This window comes from Chelonoidis abingdonii, chromosome 4 (genome assembly GCF_003597395.2).
Source record: "Chelonoidis abingdonii isolate Lonesome George chromosome 4, CheloAbing_2.0, whole genome shotgun sequence".
Taxonomy (NCBI): domain Eukaryota; kingdom Metazoa; phylum Chordata; order Testudines; family Testudinidae; genus Chelonoidis; species Chelonoidis abingdonii.
This window is the reverse complement of record NC_133772.1, coordinates 45,725,105-45,739,967: the sequence shown is the minus strand read 5'-3', so window position 1 is coordinate 45,739,967 and position 14,863 is coordinate 45,725,105.

The window sequence follows — 14,863 nt, the reverse complement described above, 5'->3', positions numbered from 1 at the left end:
TTCTGACAAAGTAGGCATCCTTCTGTCTTTTACGTTTACACACACACACACAGACACACTCTCTCTCTCTCTCTCTCCATGATCTTCCTTATTCATAATCAGTCAGACGCCATGTAAGTTTTCCAGATGGTCACATTTAGAGAACAGAAAGACTGCTTGTAATATGTCGGTGTGATGTAAAAATAAAGTGAAAACTGTCAGACCATGGAACCAGTAAGAAAATCTAGTGCTGGATCTTCAAAGATCAAACTTGGAGATGCTTTACAAGAGGATGCTTTTTAAACACACAGGTTTGCCTATTAAAGTAGTCTTCTGTGTTCACTCCATTGTTCCTCTGGTATAAACCGTACACTGCTCTGGAGCAGAGAATGCTGAGAGATCTTTCACCTTGCTGAGTCCACTCTTTAGGTACCACGAGAGTTCCAAAGTGAAATGAGCGTGGACAACTGTACTCAAAACTCAGAACTTTCCCTCATAAATCATCTCACCTCTGTGGCACTGAGGACCCCGCATGCAAGGGGAATCCCTAGCTGTCCACACAGACTAGTTTTAAGTCTGTTTTGGGCTGCTGGGGCCAAAGTCTGGCCCAGTACCTCCCACAGCACACTGTCCCCTCACACAGGGATGAAGCATTGGCTCAGTATGAATTTGGTAAATTAAATCAAAGACACTTTCTGCTGTAAGAAAATCATCTGCCCACTCTCATGCAGTAAGGGGCTTTGTGCATAGCCACAGTATGCCGATGGGAAAACAGATCCAAAAATGACCAAGAGTTTTAATACAAACCTTTAAGGCCAAGATTAGCAAAGCCTGCCTTCTCATGACAGCCCATGTTGTATCTGAGTCTCCTTTCTTTTCCTCTCATCAAATCTTACCTACCATTAGTGTTAGACCAACTTTGTAATTAGGAAAACTTCATTAGTCTGCATCAAAGAAAACCTTTCTTAAATGAACTGTTAATGAGCTCCATCTGTCTGATTAGGGGGCTCTGCTTTCAGTTTCAGCTTGTGCAAAATTTCATTTCAGAGAAATACTTTATAATATTATAAGAAAAGGCAATCAACACAAAGCCAGCCAATACTGGGAAACAAAGTGAGTCAGATCTTCAGCGAGTGTCAACTGCTGTAGCTCCATTGACTTCAATGGCATTATGTGGATTTACTCCAGCTGAGGTTCTGGACCTAGCTCTTTACTGTGACCAGTGATTTTATTTTATTTACTTTTATATGACATTGAAGGAGGCACTGAGGAGGCTTGTCAAGCACAGGTACTGAATCTTATGGGGGAGGGAGAATCTATAATACAAATTTTATCAAAATGGACCCAAGCTCCAGCAAATGGAAAAGCCCGGGACTGAATTTTGGGAGTCAAGCCCACATCTAGTTTTATGGAGATGTTTTGAAACAACCTATGGGGGTTGGGCCTATAATGAATTGCATCCATCTGATTCTTTGGTAGGACTTCCTATGAAAAATAGCAGTAGGGAAAAATTATTAATGACACCTCAGTGCTGCTACTACATTTGTACCTATAATTTTGTAACGTAAATGGCATTTGTGTGCACACATTCGGTGTCAAATGCACCCACATTCATTTTTCAAATGGAAAACCAACAAGCGTTAACAAAATATTGCAGGTCAGCAGCCGGGCTGTACCTGGCACAGTTTAAAAAAATACATATTTCCCAGGCATAAGGCGCTAATACTACACGATTCCCCCTCAGCACCATGACTTTACCAGGAGAAAGAGAGTTGGAAGCCTTGCCACTGGGGCTCCATTCCAATCCCATTTCCCATTGACATGATAGGAGAATACAGCCAGCAGTTATCAAAATTCCAGGCCAAAGAAATGCTTTTTACAACAATTTCTGAATGTGGTCAGGCTCAGGTTTTAGTCAATTCCTTTCAGGCACTAACTCCATGTGGTGGGGGCCTGCTGCCATTCCTACTAGAAGACTGCTGGATGGGGAGGACAGTAAATGAAATAAAAAAATAAAAAATACTTTTAGATACTTAAAAAAAATACCTATGTAGCTCCTGTCACTAGAGGATCTCAAAGGATTTTATATTCATGAAGCAAGCCTGGCAGTACTCCTTTGAGATAGGTGAATATTATTTTCCTCATTTTACAGATGGGAAAACCGAGGCACAGAGACATTAACTGATTTGTGAATGGTTGTACAGAGTCACTGGGAGAGCCAAGAACAGACCACAGGTCTCCTGCCTCCCACTTCTGTAACAGAACCAACTGAGCATGCTTCCTCTCTAGTCCCCACTGTTTTCTTACAGCGATCTTGATCACACTATAAATGTGTCGCACTGAACGTATGACAATTCAATCATTTTACAGTGTTTACCCATAGAGATTTAAATGTAGTAAGTTCATTTTAAATATACCAGTGTCCTTTTTCTCTGGTTCTATGAACACGTTGCACCCGGATACAATGTTTCTCTCATTATTCTTCTGTGACACAGCAACAAAAAGCACTACTCCCTTATTTATAGCCTTTTTGTCATCTCAGAGAAGCAGCAAAGGGACTGGACCATGTGGGAGGGAAGAGCTTTGTTTAATTTTAATTAAATTCACTTCTTTCAAGTCTGAGTAAACTCTGGATCCAGAGCAACCAGGCTAATTAGATTATGAACGCTGTTTATTTCCTTAAAGGATAGTCAGCATTGTGCTACGAAGCGCCTGACACGTTCCTCCAAAGTAGTTCTGTAGCACTTTATACTCTGGGTTTAGCAAACATTCTAGCATTTAAAGGATGATATATCAATATTACAAGGGGATTTTCTAATTCAGAAATTGACATCAATGGGGTAGTCCTCTAATTGTTTCCAGCAAGACAGTCCAATTCCTTGCACTCTTGCTCCAAGTGGGAATGCCTTGTCTTTTATCTATCATCTGCTTCCCATAGAACTGAGACCATATTTTATGTAGCACCCAATGTATATACTGACCCAAAGGGGTTACTACAACACATGACTGTGGCAGCCTCAAAAACAGGACAAAATAGAGCCATTGGACCATACTCTCCCAGATTGAAAGCCCACTGAAGTTAATGGCCATATGTCCAAGGATGAATTAGCCAAAAGAAAGCAAGGAATCCCTTTTCACTCTGCCACCCAGCTGCTCACAAGTGATCATACTGCAAAATTGTTTCCAGATCTAAAGTAGTCATCCCACCATGACGTCATCATTGTGTTGTAAAATGAAGAGCACCTATGGAGCATACTGATATTGACAGTCCTTGAATATACTTTTGCTAAAGTTTGCATTATATGAAACTATAATTTACACTTAAAGGGCCAAATTCTGTGCTGATTTATACACTGAATTCATTAGGGGATGTATATTAGCAGACTTTGACCCAAAACATGCATCCAAATCATGAAGAAAAACATAGTAAAAGTCATCATTCTAATCCCTTATGCTAGACTTTCATGTTTGGAAAACTACAGTAAATTCAAATACCGGGCAGGTCACTAGTGCAGTGAATTATATAGGTTCTTCCTTGTCATCATTTGTCTACATCATAAAACCACTTCACCAGCTTGCATAATACATAGTCCTGCCACGAGTGCAGGGGACTGGACTAGTTGATCTCTCGAGGGCCTTTCCAGTCCTATGATTCTATGTTTGTCAGTATGCTCAAGAGCTGATTAAGACTGGAATAGCAGGACTGTTGCAGGTCAGGGCTAAAATATGCTGGCTGAGCTGTGTGGAGAAGCTTGTCTGTCCAGACTGTACCCAGACTACTTCAGTTATTAGTCCTTCATCCTCATGACCAGGTGGCCTATAATATACATTAATCCTCTAAGTAATTGACTCATGCATCTTCAGTCTCCATGTAGAGTGACTCGGTGCCAATATCTTCCAAATCCGTCTCCTCCTTCCTTTCAAGGACTATCAAATCCTCTGTAACAAAAAAGGATAAATCTTCCCTTCATCTGTGTTTCAAACTGTCCCATGGAAACAACCTGTAGTACTCAATGTCCAAGGCATCACAGCTCCAGGCAAGCTTCAGTTGGTTCCACATTATTAATGCCTTCTATGCAATTTTGCCTCCTTGTCTCCTATTTTTCCTTCCTAAACGTCTTTCAGTTGTATACAACACACATTACTGAACTTACTTTTTTCTCTGTATTAGAGCCTATAAACCCCAAATTGCCTGTTTTTCCTTAATGTATTTACACTACAATCACATTTCATTTTTATCTTTGTCCCCATCCAGACCTTGTGTGTTTGTGTATACACACACACATACACAAACACACCCCTCATCTCCTCTTTCAGTCAGCTAATTTTAATGCCTGCTTCACAAACATTATCTAGTCATTTGGCAGATTATCTTTTTTATATAGGATTGGTCTGTCCCAAAATAATTTATTGTGCTACTGTTTCCTTTCTACACCCTTAAGCCTCACAAATCAGGACAGACCTGCACAAGGCACAAGAGGGACTTTAGATTTGGCCACTCCCAGGGTTCTTGTCTCTAACACTCCTTTCTCATCCTGTGCCCCTTCAAACAAGACTCGACTCTCTAGGAAACATTTAGGCAAGTGATTATTTATGAACAAATTCCATGATGTTAAATAAAGTAGAGTTTGTGCAACGCAGCAGCTTTTTAATCAATCGCCTTTTATATTTGCAAAAGGTTTGATGTCACAGGTTATTTATGATCTTTAACACTAAAATATAAGTTGCGGCTATATTGTAGAGCTGGATAAAAGTGTACGTACACTTCCCTGTGTATTTCAATATCCTCTATTGACAGAAGATAGGAGAACTGTGGTAGGACTGGAGACCAGGAAATGATTTTTGTGATTTCATTAGAGTAATTGACGAAAGCATTTCCTCTCTAAGGGGGGTTAACAGATGTTCTGTTAAAGTTACAACTTCTTCTTTAAATAGGCTGGCACCAAAAATGCTCTGCATGGCAACAAAAATAATATTGATACAAATTCAGTGTACAATTAAAAGAGTGTCTACATAAACTAGAACGCAACATAAATCACTACTACCATTGCAATACAGAAGAGTATGGAGATGCATTTGCTCTTTAGGGTTTCCTTTGAAATGGTTTTGAAGTGAAAAATGTTTAAATAGCTTGAAGGAACAAAACACCACCACTGTGGCTCATAGTTATTATGTACATGAGCCTGCTGGAAGTCAATAAATCAGATTATTCTGCACCTGGAGCCTACTGCAAACTTCTTTGAAGTCGGGGAAAAAATAACATTGATTCCAATAGTCTTTGGACCAGGGCCTTGGTTTTGATCCTAGCAGGAATTGAATGTGTTAGTTGACTGAGTTTCTAGATCTAGTTCAAAAGATTTTAGACAACAATTATTGAAATTATATCTTGGGTCACTTCAGTGAGTGATGTTGCAGCCTTAGAAATTACTTCCTTCACAAGAAAGAAAAATAGCGAACATTCAAAATGATGTGATACCATTTAATTTGATGTTTGACTAGTTATAAAACTCTATAGCATACTGAAAGGTACTTTACTAATCCCAAAGCACTGCAAAATAACAATCAGTATTAGCTCTATGAAACCCAGGTCTCTGACCTCAACCCTAGCATATGCTGAATGATAGCATATGCTGCCCAAACTTGTACACAAAATAAAATTGCATCACACCACCATCCCTAAACAACTCCATTGGCTTCCCATTCATTTTAGGAACCAGTTAAAAACTGCACTTTTTGGCAAATGAAGACAGCGATGGATATCAGAAGCCCTCATATCCCTGTTTATCCTGATCTGCAGCTGTCATAAACAGATGGTTAAGGGTTAATGTTTCTTTTACCTGTAAAGGGTTAAGAAGCTCAGTGAACCTGGCTGACACCTGACTAGAGGACCAATGGGGGGACAAGATACTTTCAAATCTTGGTGGAGGGAAGTCTTGTTTATGCTGTTTGGTTTGTTCGTTGTTCGCTCTGGACTAAAAGGGCCAGACGTGCAACCAGGTCAGTTCTCCAAAATAATCTGAACAGTCTTTCATGTTCAAAATAGTAAGTACTAGAATAGAAAAGGTGGATTAGTCTTATGTTTGTGTTCTAACCTTGCAAATGTGTATTTTGCTGGAGAATTTTACCTCTGTTTGCTGTAATTGTATCTAGGCAGGGGGAGGGAGTCCCTCTAGTCTATATAAGCTGAAGACCCTGTAAACATTTCATCCTGGTACAGAGAATTTTTACTTTTTCTTCTTTAATTAAAAGCTTTCTTTTTAAGAACCTGATTGATTTTTCCCTCTGTTTAGGACCCCAGAAGGGATTGGGTCTGAACTCACCAGGAATTGGTGGGGGGAAAGGAGGCGGGGAAAGGTTAATTCCTCTCTGTGTTAAGATCCAAGGAGTTTGGATCAGTGTAGCCTCTCAGGGTAACCCAGGGAGGGGAAAGTCTGGGAGGGGGAATGGTTTATTTTTCCTTGTTTTAAGACCCAAGGGGTTTGGGTCCTGGGTCCCCCAGGGAAGGTTTTGGGGGACAGGGAGTGTACCAGACACTGGAATTTATGGTTGGTGGCAGCGCTATCAGATCTAAGCTAGGAATTAAGCTTAGAAGGGTACATGCAGGTCCCCACTTTTTGGACGCTAAAGTTTAAAGTGGGAAAAATACCTTGACAGCGGCAATGTTTATTCCCACATTATCCAGCCTAGCTGAACTTCTTTACATTTTCTTAGAAGGTTGCAAAGTGCATTCACTTTTCAACATGTTAGAACAGCCTCATATTTCAGAAATATACAATTGTGTATTAAATGCGGCATTTGGGGGGAAGTTAGGGGCCTAGATTTATTAACATCCCTTTTTTACTACTATTTAACCCTGTTTTTCTTCAATGTCAGGATTGTTAGAAATTTCTCTCTTCTATTCTAGACTTCCATCCTTCTATTCCTAATTCCTTTAATCTTTTTCCATTCCCTTTTCTTCTCCTACCTCTCTTTTGTGTTGCTTCATCTTTTCTCTCTCTTTGCTGTTTCTCCACCTCATCCTACTGCTGTCATCTCCTTGTGAATCCAGTTCACATTGGCCAGTCTGTAAAATTAAGCCTTTGCACAGTGCAACTTTCTGTTCCCCTCGTTAAAGGCTTGATCCAGCTCTCATTGATGTCAGTGGAAAACTCCCATTGACTTCAATAGACTTCAGATGGTGCAGTAATTTTCCACGCTTCCTTCATGGTAACCACTCTGCAAGAACACATTTGTTTCTTTAGTTTACCACTCTTAAATTTCTGCTTCTTACATTGTTTCTACTCATTATGTAGCATGGGAGAAAACGAGTGATAAATCAGAAAGTAAGACTTACACTCAAAGAGGGAAGCAAAAGAAGGAATATTTTCTTATTGCAAAACCTACTCTTTCAGCTGTGGACATGCTACCTGGTATGATTGATGTGCACAATTGTAACTTGGGAGCCGAAGGCTCCTCTAGTACGGTTTGTGCTCTACTAAAGATTTGAGAAATTGCATAATAATATGGTGGAATAATTATTACCTCAGGTACACTAGACCCCAAAAGGTCTGTCATCTGGTCCAACAGAGCAAATACGATTTTATCGTCATCATCGTCTAGAACAAAATCACAGCACAGAAGACAAAGGTTCAGACTCTTTGGGAAGGAAAAAGGAGAGAGACCATTATTAAAACCAAGATATTTTCTCAAGATCTACAGAGAAATGTTTAAGTGAAAATATAGTAAAGATGTTGCTTTCATAACTCTAATTTGTTAATTGCAGAAATGTCAATGATATAGCCCACTGGTTTTCAACATGTGGTCAGTGGATCCCTGGGGGCCTGCAGATTATGTCTAAGATTTCCAAAGGGGTCTGCACCACCATTTGACATTTTGTAGGGGTCCGCAAATGAAAAAAGGTTGAAAACCACTGATATAGCTAAATATTAGGATTTTCAAAGTGCTCACTGTTGGCCTAACTCTGCTCCCACTGACATCAATGAGGGTTTGATTTCAACAGGAGCAGAGTTAGGCCAACATAAGCATTTTTAAAAACAAAACAAAACCTTAAGGGTCTAAGGGCACTGGCAGAGTTACAGCACCCGGAGTTCCAGTGCTGCTCAGACAGCATTGAAAGGAAACCACTGTTGTGTGTTCACACTGTCAGCTGCCTGCACAATAAAGTGTTCACACTTGCGACACTTGCAGAGGTATTCAGAGCAGTGCACTCTGGACAGCTATCCCACAGAGTACCTCTTTCTCTTTTGTCACTAAGACTTGTGGGAAGGCAGAGGAGGTCACGAGGCATGCTGGGTCCTGTCCCAGCGCCCCATGATGCATTGCTTTGCATTCCAGCAATCCCTGTGCTTCCATCTGCATTTGGCGCCAACTTTCAATGGTTTGTGTATTGTGTGCCTCTTCGGGCTGCAGGAATGGATCTCGAAGCGTTGACCAGTATGCTGCTCACTCTGACCAACACGTCACGAGTGGCAGTGGAGTTATTCCTTAAACTACAAAGGCAGAGAAGTGTGACATTGATGTCGCCAAGCATAATAGCTACGACACGAGATTACTTGTGGCATTCACAGAGGTGCTGACCACAGTGGAACACTGCTTTTGGGCTCAGGAAACAAGCACTGAGTTCTAGAATCACATCCTGATGTATGTCTGGGATGACGAACAGTGGCTGCAGAACTTTTGGATGAGGAAAGCCACATTCATGGTACTGTGTGATGAGCTTGTCTCAGCCCTGCAGTGCAAGGACACAGAATGAGAGCTGCCCTGCCACTGGAGAAGTGTGTGGTGATTGCAGTGTGGAAGCTGGCTACTCCGTACTGCTACTGATCGGTCGCTAACCAGTTCGGAGTGGGAAAGTCAATCATTGGACTTATGTTGATGAAAGTCTGCAGGGCCATTAATCGCATCCTGCTCTGAAAGAACCTGACTCTGGGCAACATGCATGACATTGTGGATGGCTTTGCACAAATGGGTTTCCCTGTTAGGATGACCAGACAGCAAATGTGAAAAATCAGGACGGAGTGGGGGTAATAGGAGCCTATATAAGAAAAAGACCCCAAAATCGGGACATCTGGTCACCCTACTAACTGTGGAGGGGTGATAGATGGCACACATATTCCAATTCTGGCACCAGACCACTTAGCTACTGAGTACTTTAATTGCAAGGGGTATTTCTCAATGGTTCTCCAGGCACTTGTCAATCACCCTGGACATTTCACAGACATTAACACAGGCTGGTCCGGAAAGGTGCATGATGCACGCATCTTTTGGAACACTGGCCTGTTCAGGAAGCTGCAAGCAAGGACTTTCTTCTCAGACCAGAAGATCACCATAGGAGCAGTTGAAATGCCCATTGTGATCCTGGGAGACCCCACCTACCCCTTAATGCCTTGGCTTATGAGGCCATACATGGGGCGCCTTGACAGCAGCAAGGAGAGGTTCAACAACAGGCTAAGCAAATGCAGAATGACTGTTGAGTGTGCTTTTAGCCATTGAAAGCCCGCTGATGCTGCCTCTATAGGAAGCTGGACTTGGTAGATGACAATATTCCTATGCGTATAGCAGCGTGCTGTACCCTCCATAATATTTGTGAAGGGAAGGGTGAAAGCGTCACTCAGAGCTGGACCTCAGAGGCTAAGCACCTGGAGGCAGAGTTTGAACAGCCAGAGACCAGGGCTATTAGAGGGGTGCAGCGTGGGGCCATAAGGATCAGGGATGCCTTAAGGCAGCAGTCTGAAGCTGAAAGCCAGTTATATATGTTGCTATGCTTGGGATTGCAGTGCTTGTAATGCTAGGAGGTGATTGGTGCAGACGATGCAATACGTAGGTTTAACATAATTGTATGTTGCTTTGCTGGGCTCTTCTTTCTTTCAGTTAATAGAATAAAGATTGTTTTCAAACCAACACGATTCTTTTATTAAAAAACAACAACCAGAGGAGAGAGTCAAACCAAAAAAACCCATCAGCAGTGAGAGGGATGGAGGAAGGGAAAGTCCCAGGAGAAGCAAGGGTTCAAGAAGAGCTAAAGATCTGTGTATATTCAGAGATCATATCCAACCTTTTCCTTTGGAGTACAATGCAGTGGGTACTGTACTTTAACAGGGCCAAACTGCAGAGGGATAGGTGTTGAGTGCAGTGGAAGTCCACAGTGCTGGACTGTGACGGGGCTGGAGTGGAATGCCACTGGTACAGTCTGGAGTGGGGAGGTTGATATGGGTGTATTGGCAGTGTCTGGGGGGCACATGGGAAAGAGTTTTGTGACAGCGGCTGCAGGGGAGGGCAGGCACAGAGCTGCTGGTTTTGAAGAGCTATTATTGCCAGGAGCATGTCTGCTTAGTGCTCCATAACCTTTAAGAGCCACTCCGTGGCTTCATTCTGTCATGCCACATTCTCCTTCGGTCCCTCTTCTCACTGTCCTGCCACTCCTCCGATTCCTGTTTCTCAGTGGTGGAGTGCATCATAACATCACACAGAAAGTCCTCCTTAGTTCTTGTTGGCCACTTTCTAATTCTGCACAGCCATTCAGTTGCCAATAATAAAGAGGGAGGCTGGGCTCCCAAGGTCATCTCTGTGAAGTTTAAAGCCAATATTTTACAGAAGCAGTATTGTTTGCAACACAGAGAACACTGGTTTCAGAGTCGCAGCCGTGTTAGTCTGTCTCAGCAGAAAGAACAAGGAGTCTTTGTGGCACCTTAGAGACTAACAAATTTATTTGGGCATAAGCTTTCGTGGGCTAAAACCCCACTTCATTGGATGCATAGAGTGGAAAATACAGTAGGAAGATATATATACACAGAGATCATGAAAAAATGTGTGTTGCCATACCACTCTAATGAGACTAATCAATTAAGGTGGGCTATTATCAGCAGGAGAGGAAAAAAAACTTTTGAAGTGATAATCAGGATGGCCCATTTCCAACAGTTGACAAGAAGGTGTGAGTAATAGTAGGGGGAAAATTAGCATGGGGAAACAGTTTTTACTCTGTGTAATGACCCATCCCCTCTCAGTCTTTATTCAAGCCTAATTTAATGATGTCCAGTTTGCAAATTAATTCCAATTCTGCAGTTTCTCATTGGAGTCTGTAAAGTTTTTTTGTTGGAGTATTGTGACTTTTAGGTCTGTGATTGAGTGACCAGGGAGGTTGAAGTGTTTTCCGACTGGTTTTTGAATGTTATAATTCTTGACATCTCATTTGTGTCCATTTATTCTTTTGCGTGGAGACTGTCCCATTTGGCCAATGTACATGGCAGAGGGGCATTGCTGGCACATGATGGCATATATCACATTGGTAGATGTGCAGGTGAATGAGCCCTGATGGTGTGGCTGATGTGATTAGGTCCTATGATGGTGTCCCTTGAATAGATATATTGGACAGAGTTGCTGAGTTGGCAATGGGCTTTGTTGCAAGGGTAGCTTCCTGGGTTAGTGTTTTGTTGTGTGGTTGCTGGTGAGTATTTGCTTCAGGTTGGGGGGCTGTCTGTAGGAAAGGACTGGCCTGTCTCCCAAGGTCTGTGAGAGTGAGGAATCGTCCTTCAGGATAGGTTGTAGATTCAGTGGTTTAAAAACATAGCCAGTACTCTCACACCTGTCACTAATTGGCTGACCACAGGAAAGCACACATGAGCCACAAGACCTCCAAGATGGTGAATAGCCACAGGGGCAGGGGAAATCACTCTTCTCGGACTCTGCTGTTGTGGTAAAGCCTCCTTTCCCAAACCTGGACTTTAGCGTCCAAATCTGGGTGCTTACCTGAAACTCCCCCAAGCTCACTACAGCTTGGATATTTTCTTGCTGCCACCAACTAGGACTATTGGGTTCCTAGTTACCCCGAGTCACCCCAACCTTTCCCTGGGGGACCCCCAAGACCCAGAGCCCTGGGTCTCCATCTCTCCTCTCCCAGCTTCCCCCCTTCCTGGGTTAGCCGGTGCGAGACTAGACTTCACTCCTTGAATGCAAAACCAAGAGAGCTATTTACTTCCCCCTGAGGCTAGGCATTCAAAGCTAATTACAGCTAACACACACAAGGAGATTCCCCCTCCCTGGTCTCGTAGCAGTAACTAGAGAAAAACCTCAACACACAAGAGAACAGAGATGATTCTTTCTCTCTTCCCCGTCCTGTTCCCGCCCTGGGGACGATAGGAAAAACCCACAGCCTGGCTTTTCCTTTCCCTTCTCTGTCTTCCCGTGAGGGAGACAGCTATCTGGTACAGAAATTCTATCCCTTTGCCTCACTAGGAAAAGAAACTCCACCAGTTTTCAAAAGAACTTTATATAAAAAGAAAGAAAATACAAAACAATAATCTTGCATTAAGAAACTCAATACAGGCTCTTGCTTATAAGAAAATATGAATAAACAGTCTGATTTAAAAGATAGCCCCGATTAAACCAGTCCAGCAAATCAACACATGTAAATACAACACAAAGCTCATCACAGCCGAATTACTTTGTTTCCTACAAAAAAGAGAGGAATATCTTGAGATAAGAATTGGACGTTTAGAAAAAAAACTTGTTATCCCCACCGAAGCCGAGGAAACAACAAAGACCCTGAGTATACAAATTCCCGCCCCTGACTTTTAAACAACCCAGTTCTCTGATTGGTCCTCTGGTCAGGTGTTTGGTTCCCTTTGTTCCCCCTTTACAGGCAAAAGAAAATTAACCCTTACCTTACCTATCTACTTATGACAGCTGTACACTGGGCACATGGTTTTTGAGGAAAGTCAGCACTATAGGGGAAGACTGATAATCATTCCTGCCCTCACACTTTCCACAGGAGATGATCATTATGGAAGATATCTCGCTGCTGAAGGTCAGCAGGGAATCAAGGGAGGGTCTTCTCCAAGACTGTGACTTCTGCCCTGGCCCCTATGCAGCTAACTTGTGTGCAGCAATGGTCTTCACCTCCGTGACCATGGCTGCCTGGGGGGGCGGGGTCAAGTGGGGCAATTTTCACCCAGCCCCATAGAGGCCCCCACGAGAATATAGTATTCTATAGTACTGCAACGTTTTTTAGGGAAGGGGCCCCTGAAATTGCTTTGCCCCAGGCCCCCTGAATCCTCTGGGTGGCCCTACCTGTAATGGCAGAGTGGTGCAGGAAAGTTACTATTAATAGGGCAAGAAACAAAGCAGCTCTGCCAAAAAACCTGTGGCAGTGGATTGCCCAGTATCTTCATAACAGTTTCCTGGAGATCTCTGAGAGAGATTCCCAGGAAGTGAGGGAGTCAAGCAACTAGGCCTGTTCCACCACTCAGACTAGGCAAGCAGTGGGAGACAAGCCTGCTTTCTGCAACCCTTTCCCCAACAACTCGCTTCAGTGATTCCCCAAATCAAATCCACTTACCAGGGGCCTCCTCTCCTGTTCACGCTTCGCCAACATCCGACAGCTGTGACTGGCTAGCCTCCTCCAGGTAGAAAAGAGCTCCTGGCTACATGCATCTCTGACATCTGAGCCATCCTCTGCCTCTGGGCGCCCTTCACATCCTCGTACAAGATTTCATCCTCCTGGCTCAGTCCACTTTTGACTGGCATGAGAGCCACTTAAGTATCTGCAGTGGTCTTCGCAGTGGAAATGAGGTTGCTGCCAAATATCATGTCCAGCTCTTTGTAGAACCGGCAGCTTGTGGGCGCAGCACCGGAGCAGCGATTTGCCTCCTGCGCCTTGTGGTAGGCATTCTGCAGCTCCTTCACTTTGACCTGCACTGCAGTGTGTTCCAGTCATGGCCCTTTTCTATCATGCTTCATGAAATCTGTCCATAGGTATCATAATTCCTACTGCTGGAGTGCAGCTGGGACTGATCAAGTCCAGCAGCTCAGCATTGCTCAAAGCGGGGGATTGCCTGGTCCGTGGAGCAGGCATGGACACCTGGAAAGATGCACTAAGACCCCTGCATGTGTCACCAAGCAAACAGGAAGGGAACTTTCAAAATTCCAAAGGAATTTACGTGGTGGGGATGATGGTTGGTCACCTGAGGGCAGGGCAGTAGAGTTTAAACTGATGACCAGAAAGGCAAGAACAGTGGGTTGAGCACTGGCCTGCTAAACCCAGGGTTGTGAGTTCAATCCTTGAGGGGGCCATTTAAGGAACTGGGGTAAAAATCTGTCTGGGGATTGGTCCTTCTTTGAGCAGGGGTGTCATGGTACAATTCCCTACTCTGAACCTTAGCGTCCAAAAGATGGTGTACCAGCATGAATTCCTCTAAGCTTGATTACCAGCTTAGAACCTGTAGTGCTGCCACCAACCAGGAATTCCGTGCTGGCTCCTCTAGGTCCCCGCCAACCTTGTACGGACCCCAGACCCAGATCCTCTGGATCTTAACACAAGGAAGTAAACCCTTTCCCCACCATTGCTCTCCCAGGCTCTTCTCTCCTGGGTTACCCTGGAAGATTGTGTGATTCAAACTCTTGAATCACAACACAGAGAGGAATTCACCTTCTCATCCCTCTCCCAGACTCTCCTGAGAGAGACAGTATCCTAACAGAGAGAATTAGCGTCTCTCTTCCCCTTCACTCCTTTCTCCCCATCCATCGTGAATCAGACCCAGTCCTCTTGGATCTCACCAGAATAAAAAACAATGGTTCTTAACAAGACAAATTTAATTCAAGAGAGAAAACAGTAAACTTACTCTTTGTAAATTAAAATGGAATAGGTACAGGTTTCTTTTACTATAGGCACGGTACCCTCCCAGCCTAAGTATTCAAGTACAAATTAAATCCTTTCGAGCAAATACAAATTTGAACTCCTTTCCGCCAAAACAATTGCAAATAAAGAAACAAACATTACGCCTAACTCGCCATTATCTCCTAGTACTTTTAATCTAAGAACTGTTTGGGAGATTGGAAGAGAAACCGGTTGCACTCTCTGAGTCCTCTGGCCCCAGAGTGAACAACAACC